Source organism: Anser cygnoides, chromosome Z (genome assembly GCF_040182565.1).
Source record: "Anser cygnoides isolate HZ-2024a breed goose chromosome Z, Taihu_goose_T2T_genome, whole genome shotgun sequence".
Taxonomy (NCBI): domain Eukaryota; kingdom Metazoa; phylum Chordata; class Aves; order Anseriformes; family Anatidae; genus Anser; species Anser cygnoides.
This window is the reverse complement of record NC_089912.1, coordinates 26,668,358-26,681,445: the sequence shown is the minus strand read 5'-3', so window position 1 is coordinate 26,681,445 and position 13,088 is coordinate 26,668,358.

Genomic DNA, 13,088 nt, shown 5'->3' with positions numbered 1-13,088 from the left:
ATTAAAAGTATTAGGAAAGGACATCAAACTCTATTGACATCTTTCCATTATTACTACTAGCTTTCTCTATTTTAAAATACATGCAAATCAGCAGCTAACTCTTAAGAAATAGTGAATTTGTTAGCAATAATGTGGGTTGAAAAGAAGCAATTTTCTCTACTAACTTGACAGTTGATATCAAAGATATTTCTGAAACATTTTATATTTTCCTGTTAATGTATCAATATTTTTCATAAATTATGTTGAATCCTTTTTCCTCATTTTTTTCCTTTAATTTTTGATTTTACATCCCCTGGCTCACTTCCCAAATGCTCAACAATTATTCAGTTAGACCTTAGATACAAATGAAAATAACAATATATCACTGAAAAAAAGAAAAGCAAAAAAAAAAAAAGGCAAAAAAAAACCAAACTTATTTGAGGAAGCAGTTTTATTAAGGAAACTTAACCCTAAAAATGATGCTAATTTAAAAAATCTTTGCTATATTCTCAGTCTCTGTGGAAAGAAAGACACACTAAAGGTCTTGAGAATGACACAGTGAATGACACAGTTAAGGAAATTTATTAGTGTCCAAATTCCGATTTCTGCTATTCTAGTTAAGAATACTTCAGTACTGCACAATCTCTTTATTTAAATCCTTAAGCTTGCAGAAACAGTAAAAGGCAAAATAGTAGGAAATACAAGAACATTTGTTTTAACTTGTTTTTATTTTTTAATTTTTGTGATACTATTTTTTTAAGGGTGCTATGCTCTCATGGGAGACTGGAAGGCTAAAAAGACTTTCAGAAAGACTTGCAGCATTTATTTTTCTTCTTCTGAAAAATAGACTTTTAGGATATTTGAGAGTTTTGGATTCCTTACTTATCCTCTTTTATTATAAATCTTGTGAGTAAATCATAGGCTCTTACAAAATGTTAGAGATTAAGGGATAAGTTAATAGGAAATTTAATGAAGCCTCTCTCACAGAAAAAAAAAATTAAATCAAGATTTCAAACATTGAATTATTTATGCTCTCTCAATATCTCTAACCCTTGTATCTCATACTCTTTGATTCCTGATCTCCTTCTAATTATATTTGTTTCCCCTAAAAGTGATGACTTTTGTGTACTATTAGAAAGGATTTTTCATAACTAATAATTTAGAACTGTTAAGCTGTAACCTACCACAATTACAGATAGTAAGATTTTAGAGCTCAGAAGCTGAGATTTTTAATTATGTTGGTTTAGCAATAAGTAAGCTTCTGGAAATGTTCACTCTTAAAGCAGACAGATTATACTATTATTAATTATTATTATTATTATTATTATTATTATTATTATTAACGGAATTGAAATTCAGTTTTCATTTTTATGACTAGGGAATTTAGTAGTTTTGATAGAAAAACATTTGTATTCTTCCAGTGTCATTTTAGTTCTTTGGACATGAGGTATTTAGAAATATTAATGAAAAAAGAAGGAATGAGTCCCTCATTCTTACATGTTCACTGATCTGGTAAGCAATCATACTTGTGCATGTATACACATACATGTATATATACACAAAAGAGTAATGAAATACTGTTATTTTGAGTTTGTGAAGTGGCTTATGAATTTCAGTCTGGGGTTCACTACAGCAGCTCATTACAGCAGATTAAAAAAAAAACCACCCTACTTAGAATGAAGCATAATTTGGCTTGGTTGCCTCATTGTCATAGTGAGTGGACAGTTTAAGCCACAATGAACCACAAGTCTCAGCTGGAACTGCTGTTAAACATTCCGAACTGCCAGTTTAAATTTTGCAGAGACAAAATGCATATTTGGCTCCTGCTATAAAGATTTCTTATTTCACTGCAATGGCAAAAAAAAAAAGGTTATTCTAGTGTATGTGGTTATCATAAAACAGTCACAGTCCTGGATGTCATGGACTCAGAATATTCCAATTCATGACAACCACTCCCTTACTCTAAATCTTTTATTGCCTAGCTAATGCAAAACATACTAAGTTGGATACAACTCACTAAGAAACTAACCTCTTGCTTAAATATTTTAAATGTTTTTCCTCTTCTTTTGTTTTCTTTTGACCTCCTGTTTCTAATTTTTATCAATAGATTTCTGTCTGTATAATGAAGACATTGTTCAAAGAAAAAATGATCCACTTCATAACTTTGCCTGACTTGGTGATATATCTTTTCCCTTTGCTGTCATGAGACAATCTAAGAAAGAGTGACACTATCATATGCTGATGTTTTGGGAAATTTGACACATCTGTGTTACCAAGTTTATCTTTTATTCCATTTTGTGTGACACTTATTAGGTAAATCGTTATACATGAGTTAATATCCAAATCTGTCTGTAAATTCTGTAAATTTGTATCTTTCCTTCTAACATCATCATGATTTCAATGAATTTCAGTACTTCATAAGGAGATTTTATTTGTTCATTGTGTGTATTGGCAGTGTGCTTTACTGAAGGAAAGTTCTTGTCTAGAAGGCAACTAGACAAAAGTGGTAATCTTTTTAATGGAACACATTAATTAATGGTCACAAGAAAATTATTTCTTAAACATTATTAGATAGTGATTCTGTGTAAAATGTACTAATTAGCAGTAAAATACATATCTTTGTGCTCGTCTGCCCGGAGAATTCACTGTCAGATCTGAGTGTGACTTTCACTCCAAAAAAAAGTCCTAATTTTAGCATTCACTGGCATGAATCTAGTTCATGGCCTTAAAGTTATGACACGGCTGTACAGTGTAACCTATGATGCTGTAGAGCAGGGACAGCAGTGAAAGAGAAATTGAAATGAGAACCATGAATTAGTGCTGAATGGGCTGAAGTCTGAAACAGCAGTGAGGATATAGGCTTGAACAGGGATTGAAGCAACCAAACCAGAGGTCAGGAACCAAGGTCAGGAACCAAGGTCAGGAACCTTACACAGAAAAAAGTCTGTCCACATCCTCAAAGGGGTCACGTTGTCTGGGACTGTAGGTGAGGGTCAGTTGGCTACACAGATGCTGATAGTAACCTTCAAGTCAGGGGTACCTTCCATCTGGCTCCAATCCTGCTCCAGAAATGTGTTCTGTCATCTCTGCCTATGCCATGCAGATGTTTTGGTAACTTAGAGCATCTCAAATACCAGTAGGTGCATGTTTAGGCAGACTGGTCCCTTAGGAAGACTGGATAAGGCTCTCTGACCTTAGTTCTTTCCACATGAAGGAAGAAAAGAAGGAGGCAAGGAGAGCCCACCAGTTAGCATCCCACTGCAAGAAATGGTGATGATGTTTCCTTTGATCATAATGACTGGTAACCTGTTATTGGGGTTTAATCCATCAGGCAGCTAAGCACATGACAGCCATTCACTCACTCCTCACCCACAACAGTTGGATAAGGGAGAGAAATAAAAAATAATAAAAAAAAAAGGATAAAAACATCAGGGGTTGATATAAAGACAGTTCAATGTTCAATAGAACAGAAAAGGAAGGGAAAATACTACTACTAATAATGTTAAAAGAGTATGCAAAGCAAGTGATGCACAATGCAATTACTTACCACCTGCTGATTGATGCCCAGCCAGTCCCTAAGCAATAGCAGCTCCCCCGGCCAACTGCCCTCCAGTTTTATGGTTCAGTGTGATATCATGTGGTACGGGACATCCCTTTGGTCATGCTGGGCCAGCTGTCCCGGCTTTGTCCCCTTCGAGCTCCCAGTGCACCCCCAGCCTCACTGGCAGGGCAGCACCAGAAACTGCCCCTGCCTTACTGGCAGGACAGCACCAGAAGCTGAACATCCCTTTGCTCTGTGTAAGCACTGCTCTGCAACAACTAAATCATCAGTGTGCTAGCAGCATTATTCTCATCCTAAATCCAAAACAGAGCAAGCACCATACCAGCTACTAGAAAGAAAATTAACTCTATCCCAGCTGAAACTAGGACACCTGTGGCTGACTCCCATGAGGCCAGTATAATCATATGCTCTAAAGTTTTGTAAAGAAGCAAACCATTTTATTTCAGTGATAGGTAAATCATGCAGTGGGTCAAGTTAACACAGGAGAAGCTCAATGCCAAATAGCTAGACTCCTTATAATTGAACTTACTCAGTTAAGTCTTTCTCTGAACTACAGAGCCTTATAAAGCTAGACATGTTCTTAAACTTTGTAGAGGTTAAATAAATTAAACTGAGGATAACTGCAGTTGAAGGTCAATTAGCAGCCCTGTTGAGAGTAAAATAGACTCCATCTCACTTTCCCATCACAGATTTGAAAATGAGCAAAAAGAAAGAAAAAGAAGTACAAATTTTCCCTTATTTGTCAGGAAAATTAACAGATTATAAATCAGACGGCAAAGGATTAAGCTGCAGAGAGGATTTTTATGGGGTTGGCATTATTCAAGAAATTGGTCTGGTGAGTTAGAAAACTTCGTGGTTATTTCATAAAAGAACTACCTGATTGGCCTTTATGTTGTACTTGCTGGAACCAGATTTTCTGTTAAGTAATCTATTTTTATTTTATAATGATGCCTCAGATGTTTCAAACTTTTTTTTTGTTTGTTTTGTTTTGTGTAATGCTACCATTTATTTAGGAGGTTCAAAAATTACCCTGGATAGGAAAATCTAACTAGCCGCTCAGACTGTACATTTGGAGTAAAGAATATGACCAATAGGTTGTGTATAAGCACTGCATAACAGCCCGAAATGAACAAGAAATAAAATTTTATAAAACAAAATTATGGAAACAATTCATTAGAAAGCTTTATGTATCTATGTGAGCAGTGGGAACTGTGATCTGCTGATAAACCTCTGTCTGGAGCTCAAAAAAGAACAAGCCTCAGTTTTGATTAAATACTCAGATATATTTTTATTTTATTCTAAAATGTATGTGAACTACTATTTTAGCTATAATCTATTAAAGAACATCCTTTATTTTTAATTGTTCATGTAGGTGGCAGCCTGGAAAACAATAATATTCTAAATATCCTACACATGAATTCCACATAAAGCTCTTTGTGAAGGGAAAGGACATTTTATTTGTATGGCTTGATATTTTTAACAAATGAGACTATCCGTGTGAGACCAGAGACCATTTACCATCACTAGATTGATTTCTTTCTGTGCTAAAGTCTTGTTGATACTTTTCAACACAGTTCATTGTAAGTAGAATGATACCTCAAATACACATTAACTAAAGAGTCTTTGGAGTCTGTATTAAATAGATGAAAATCTGGGCAACAAGGGAGTAGTATTGTTTAATAAGTAAAGAAGCAAAACAATATCTTGATAATTTCAGAATAAATAAAACCAAACGTAATACACAGAAAAGCCAAATGTAAATAAACTTGTTTCATACTGCATAGCTATCTGGAAGCATTCCTGCTCTGGTTAATGAAAAACAGATTCATAATTTTCCCTATCTACTGTTTCAATTCCTACTCCTTGTTACATATTAGTTGTGCTTTTTCTAAGATATTTCTCAGTATGTGGAATCAGGTCTCCAGATGAGCCACAGCATCGGTTATGAGGGTTCCACAGCAAATATTCTACAGAGAGTTTTTCAAGCTGAAAAGAAGCAGAATTTTTTAGGCTACCAGACTGCTGAAGCACTAAACTTTGGAATCTACAGAATAACATATAGTTCTTAAATCACCAGATAGCATTTCATCCAACAAACGCCTTATCATTGCAAATTAAAGGCTGGAATGTCCACATTTTTTCTTGATCTCTTTCTGAACAATCTTAGTTTTTTTTTAGTCTCTTGGCCATTTCCCCCTGATGTCGTTACAGAGACTGGAAGATGTTTGCAGGCTGAGTAAGGGGGAGGAGTGAGGAAGAGTGTTCCACTAACTTTAACCATAAGAATACCTTTCTCTCCCCTGCATGTTTAACTGCACGTTTTCCAGCTTTTGTTATAAATGAGACATTGTTCTGCCTGTTGGAGTGTTCAGGAGTGTGGAATGGGTTAACTTACAAGCACACGCAATACCTCCTAAGGCACAGCATTCACCGCACATGCTCTCTCTCCTGTTAGGAGCCAAGAATGAATAAGGCAGCAATTGTGCCAGCTTCACAGGGTGCAGGTGACATAATCTGTAGATGGCCATTTAATTCAAATCTGTCTGGGGTGCGATGAAAGTGTGTGCAGCAAGTGGGTGCATCATGCTAAACGTGTCTTTGAACCTTCAAAAAGCAGTTCCTCATTATGGCATAGTCTTAGCCTTTCACGAAACATTTCAGAGAATATGCTTGTTTATATGCTCTTCCATAACATGGTAGTTCTGCTGCCAAGTGGAATCTGCCAAGTCTTCAAGCAAAAGGAGTGAGATAGATATTATTGCTCCCCTTAAAGCAACATTTTGTCTGAGGGTCTGAACACCCAACCATATTTAATTAATTCAGGTTAGACTCTAAGTGGTCTTACTGGTACTGGCATGTAGTAAAGGTGAATTTGGAATATTGTTTGTTGTAGAGCACCTGAAGAAGGACATAGGGATTTAAAGAAGATAATAGGTATAGTCTCAGCAATAAGAAAACCATGCTCTGGAAAACAATACTGATGTTGTAAACATGTAGATATTCTACAAAAGTAGCAATGCAGAAAAAGCTTTCTTTCATTTTACTACTGTATCCTGTGGCAAACATGAAAAGAAAATGCTCTATATGTTTTCATTTTGCCATCTTTCTTTGAACAACACCACATAAAACTTAACTTTGCTTTGATGTCATTTGCATTAAATTTTCATAAAGGTAGTTCACTTCATGTTGCATTCTGCCTTGTGGTATCATTTCTCCCCTCTCTGTCACCCCCTGGCCGCCTCCCCCGCCCCCCCCCCCCTTTTTTTTTTTCACAAGCCTAACAAGTATTTGTTTACCAGCATCATATTTTCTGAGCTGTTTCCAAACTTCAAATTCTTTTTGCCTTAGCCACAGAAGAGCCTTTCTGTGAGCTCAACATTGAATATCCAGAGATTATTAATTGTATTCAGAACAGAATTTAATGTAAGGCTGCTATAGGATTACCATGTGGAATTTCCCATACTTAAATTATGCTGAAATATCCAATTAGTGTATTGTAGGCAGGCATGAATTTCATTGTAGTTAAACATTTGCTGAGAAGCTGGCCTTTCAGTTTAGCTTTGTGTATTGGGAGAAGAAATTTGATCTCATCTGTCTTTCTTTTGAGCAAATACTCAAAATGCTTTCCCATTAGATCCACTCCCTCTCTGAGTAGCCATTATTTGTGAAAAACAAGAATCACATATATGCTCCAATCTTATTGTTTGCAAATACCATCTTTGAAAAGAATTTATATAATTGGTATTCACCATTCAAAGCAAAAACTCTTGAAAGGAAGATGGAAGATGTGGTTCAAATTGAATACATACATGTTTCTAAATGAAGGTTGTATGGTGGTATTATGCTAAATTAAGTCTCAGAGGAATAATATTAAAACACATTTCCCTGTTTTGTTGATCATATATTAAATATTTTAATATCTGTATTATAAATATTTTACCATCTATACATTCTAAGCCTGAGTATTTTCCTTAGCAGGGCTTGTCATGTAAAATTATGAGAAAGCTGTAGTATTTTTCCCAGTTTTATTCAGGCATTATATGTATATATATATGTGGCTAATCACAGGAAAGCAGAAGAAGCAGTTATATTCTTGCTTTGGAATTTGAGTTACCAAATATTGATTAGATAGCAAGAGGTATTTTGGAGCTGATATTATTTTCTCTCTCTTATATCTCTGGAAGTAACTGTCTCAGACACATTTGCACAGTGGAGTCTAACCCTGTGGCTGATATGTTTTTAAACTCTGTTAATTAGAGGGGATTTCTTTAAACTATTAAATAAAGGTGGATTTTGGACTAGAATAATTCAGTACAATAGCTTCTCTGTGAAGACATTGGGGAAAAGTCAGTCCAGCAGGTCAGTAGAGTGAACTCCCTTCTGAAGTGTAGGGTTTGTGAAACAACCAAAGACCAGCAGCCCAGATAAGTCTGTGTTCTCCACTTTCAGTTTTACTTTTAATGAACACAAATGTTGATGGATAGCAATTTTCTCTCTGGTCCTATTTAGACTGGAAACGATATAATTCAATGTATTTGACTTTATTATATTGTGAATACAATATATGTTTTAAAGGATTCTAGTAGTTTTGCATGTGTATGTTTCAGCAGACTGTATCTTTGACAGAAAATGGTATGTTTTTGAACATTATTAGTTTATGTTAGGAGTCCTGGTATTCACTAAGTCTAACATGAGGTAAAGATTTATTATTAAAATATTGCTTTTTAAAGTAGAACTAAATGTTGCAGGTCTCTGATTCAATTCAATTCAATTCAATTCAATTCAATTCAATTCAATTCAATTCATTTATCTATTTATTTATTTATTTATTGTGAGATTGTTTTAGTCTAGCTCTAATCTTGGTTCTCTGGGTTATTGTGAACAAATTTCAGTTCTTGCACTTCCTGTTATTTATTAAAAACTCTTTGGACATGATGGATTTTTTATTTATTTATTTATTTTAATTTTATATTTTCAGTAAATGAGGATATGGAGTTAGTCTCCTTTTCAATGCTGGTCTAAAAATTTGTTGATTACATTTTCTATTTTCTTTAATCAGATTTAGAAGACATTCCAGGGTTAAATACATAAAACTACAGAGTAACAGAGGCGATTTCAGTTCCTGCTAACTCTAACATTTGTCAATAACAGCAGAATATAATGCGTAATGATGTACTTTCAAGTAATTGTCCTTCCTGGAGAATTAATGTACATGGCTGCCACTGGAAGATTATGTCTTGGACATAATATTTTTCATGTAATTGTGAGATAATTTTATACCTAAATATTTGTCATTAACATATTGACAACCTTTGTAGCAGCTTATTTTATTAAACACAGTTTACATTAAATTGTCTGTGCTGTCTAGATTTTTATATGCCAGTGTGGGGCAGGAGGAATTGCATGCTTTTAAAGACTTTCCCTATTCTCAGACACATTATGCTGGTCTTACTGACCTTAAATAACAGGGACAACAGCTGGGCACTATATTGCTGCTTCCTACTTCCCAGGATATTAGGATATTAGCTTGGAGGAAATTGCCTTAGTTTAAATTTTATTACTGCACAGAATCACAGATTCACAGAATGGTTAAGGTTGGAAGGACGTCTAGAGATCCTATTGTACAACCACCCTGCTCCAGCAGGGCCACCTAGACAAGGTTGCTCAGGACCATGTCCAGGTGGCTTTTGAAGATCTCCGAGACTACAACCTCTTTGGGCAACCTGTTCCAGTGCTCTGCTACCTGCACAATGAAGAAGCAATTCCTGATGGTTAGAATTACTTAGGATGATTGTTAAAATGCTGGAGCACTGGCACATATTTTTGATACATGTCATCAGTGAGCTCTGAACTTGTCTGTGTTTCTGTATGGTTGCCTCAAAGTGGGGTCATGCTCAAGTCTCACTAGCCAGTTATGGCAAACTGGTGTGGTTATGAATTATTATGTTAGTGAGACTTCCCTGTCTGAGCACTGTGAATTTTGTAAAGTCCCAGTATGTTTTTTTCACCAACTATTTACTCAAAATAAGTCAAATAGGAATAGAAAGGTGATAAAATAGCCACTGTCAGCAAATGCTGTTTTATTTTATTTTATTTTATTTTATTTTATTTTATTTTATTTTATTTTATTTTATTTTATTTTATTTTATTTTATTTTATTTTATTTTATTTATTTTATTTTATTTTTATTTTTATTTTATTTTATTTTTACTTATTTTATTTTATTTTATTATTTTTTATTTTTATTTTATTTTATTTTATTTTTTGTTAAATCTAGAATGTAGACTTAAACTAAGCAGCATTTCAGGCTCCAGTAGATGGAGAACAGAAAACTCCATTATATCAGTTATTTCCAGAGAACCTTGTGTCTGTAGGGTAGAACTATCATACCCATTTTATAGACAGACTGTTGAGATTCTGAGAGCCAAATCTGTGATAGAGCTGAAACAGAGGCACTACTGAGGAACCAGCAAAGATATTACAACCTTTTATTTTAGCTGGTGGTTACTCTTCAATGCCAGAAATGAAATTTCTACTGTTCCCATGTACAAGACAGTCTTGACCACTGCTGAGCAACTGAAATTTTAGCAGATTCCTTAGTTCAAGTCTTGTCAGATTCTCCAGCAAAATATGGTATGAAATAAGATACATTGCCAGTTCTATCCAAGAGTGCAACTAGATTAGCTTTAAGTGTCAATTTATAACCTTTTCTGGTTTGAAACAGGATTTGATTGCTTTCCCAATAGGTAATAAAACTAGATTCGTCCTTGGTCCAAGTCTATGGATGAATTTTCCATTCCAGACTGAATAATTTGACCCTCAGAACATTCAGCAGAATAGAGCAGGTTCGTAAGTCGCATATAAGTCAGGAGAGGATGTATACACAAACAGTTCAAGCAGATGTTCTGTGACACTATTTACCAGGCAGTGTCCTAAAAGCCAAGCAATTCCGGATCTAAACATTCTCCAGAGACATGTATGGACGACGGGGCTGCAGTGCATTAGAACTTGGGAGGTTTTTGTGAATGGATCCCTTCTGAAACATAAGTGTTATGAAGCTTCATGGGCTGCAGGTCTGTATGGATCAGCAGATTTTGATGTCACCTGAGCAGTACTTAAAGAATCTTAGTGGCATCTCAGTGCTCATGTTCAGCACCTAGTTAAGACTTTGAATTTATTTGTAGGTCACTCTGGTCAGAGAAGGAAGATCTCAGTTTTCCACACTGTTCACACCACTGAGCATTTTGGCTTATCTCACTTCTGTAGCTTTCATAAGTTGTAGGCATACAGGTTACAGTACCCAATAAGCCCTGTTCTTCTATATATCTATACACAAAATAAACCTGATTATCTAGACAATGTTTTTGTGACATATTTTTAAATGTGCTGTTCCTTGTACCTTTTTACACTCTATCAATTTACATCTAAAAAAATAAATGCTCACTGTAACAAATTTTAGAGCTATTAACCTGTCTGTTCTTGTTTTATTCACTATTTTAACTTTTACCAGTACTAATTGACAGAGCGACTCTTAGGGTATGTAGGAAAACATGATGGTGAATCAGGGACTGAAGTCTTGAGCTGATAGTTTCATACTTTTGAAATAATAACACTACTTGTTTTATGGCATATTTATCATGCATTGAGTTATTTTCTATATGGTCTAATTCCTAAGGAAAAAAATATTTTGTTTTTCACCAAGTGTAATTTGTTATAGGGCAGCCCTGACAAGTCATCCCTCCAGTGGCAGGGCACATTGAGCCTTTGATTGCTTCCAGCTGCATGCAGTATCCTTTGTTGTGGTTTTCATGTAGATTTTCTCTTAATTTTCATGGGTGTGGTGCATAAAAATTTGTGCTTACTGGAATTTGCTTTCAAAGAAGATAATTTTTATGAAAAGCTGAAAATACAATCACATTTTCCTACTGCACTGTAAAGGAAATAGATGCAGAATTATATCTGAGCTATTTGTATTGCTGAAACACCCTGAGACCAAAGGGACTAATATCATGCTTTATAGTGTGACAAATGATGTTCAGGTTGGGATTCCCCTGACAGTACCAGAGGAAGTTGTGGAGAAAGATGTGGCTGCAGAAATATTCAGAGAAGGCTTGAGGTAGAATGGCTCCATAGCCTGCCCAGTGCATGTGCGCTTTGTATCCTTCTTTGAATCAACTAAGCCAAATAAAGTCTACATTAAAACAAACAAACAAACAACAGCAAAAAATAAACAACAAAAAACAACCAAAGGAAAAAACAAACAAAACAAAACAAAACAACAACAACAACCAATCACTCACCCAAACAGCAAAAACAACAACAAATCTCATGCACAGAAAAAATTCTAACTGTGCGGTTACCTAATGAGTATGTCATTATTACATTTGTTAATTAGATATTTATAACCGTGATTTTGTCGGTTTCATGTTCATTTACATTTCATTGCTGAGGTTATAAAAAAAGCTTCTAAAAAAAGTTTGGCCTATAGCAGTACTCCTAAGACAACTCAACTTTCTGGCCTGCTCATCTCTCAAGCAGAAAACAAGGACAGTAGTACATAAGACCTAGAATGGTCTACAGAATAATTTTTCTGAGCTTGAAAAAGTAAACAGAACAACACAAATATGAGAGAAAAATATGGCTCTAATATCTACTGGAAAAACTCAGCATCCTTCCTCTGAATGAATGGAAATCTTAGTGGAATTTCAAAGTTGCCTGTGTATAGCAACTGAACATTTGTTAGATTAATTAATTTCTCTTTAAAGTAAGTCTTTTAGGACTGGTAAAGTGTGACTGCCACTCTGCTATTATTGCCAATTGATGTCAGAATTAGTAAATTGCCAAAACCTCAGGATCTGGATTCACTGTGACCCACACAGTATAACTACAATTGTAAACAAGAGTGGTGTGAAATGCAAATTACTATTCAAAAGATATTGTAAGTATGTAGGTTGGAAGAAAATAAAGGGAGTGAAATTGAAGTTCTTGTGAGGAAGATATCTTGACTTAAAATTTTGATCAGCACAAAGGGCAAGCTAAAGTATGGAAATTAGGAAAATATTTATCTGTATGCTTACTTGGGAGGTTAATGTATACTGATTATTCTCTTGAATTTTCAGTACAGTACACTACTTCTTACTATTGACTCTTCTGGGAAGATTTGTTTTCTGCATTATGCTTTTTGCAAGACACAAAACTGTTACTTTTTCAGGATAATAGAAATAGTTCTTCTAGATGTGATGAAAGCAATAGCTCATAAGAGGAGTCCATGCTTTTGAGGGAAAACTGAAAGATGAACAGGAAAAAATTCTTGCGTATCTTCATTGTTATCATATGCACTGGAACAATACAACAGATTTGTTACACAACACAGACAAACATTTATATAGATATAGATATAGACAGATAGATATAGAAGAAGATAGAGATATGCGAGATGAAAACAAACAAACAAACAAAAAACCAAAACCAAAACAAAAACAACAACAACAACAAAAAAAAACGCACATACAAAAAACCCCAACTATTAGACAAATTAAGCATTTGT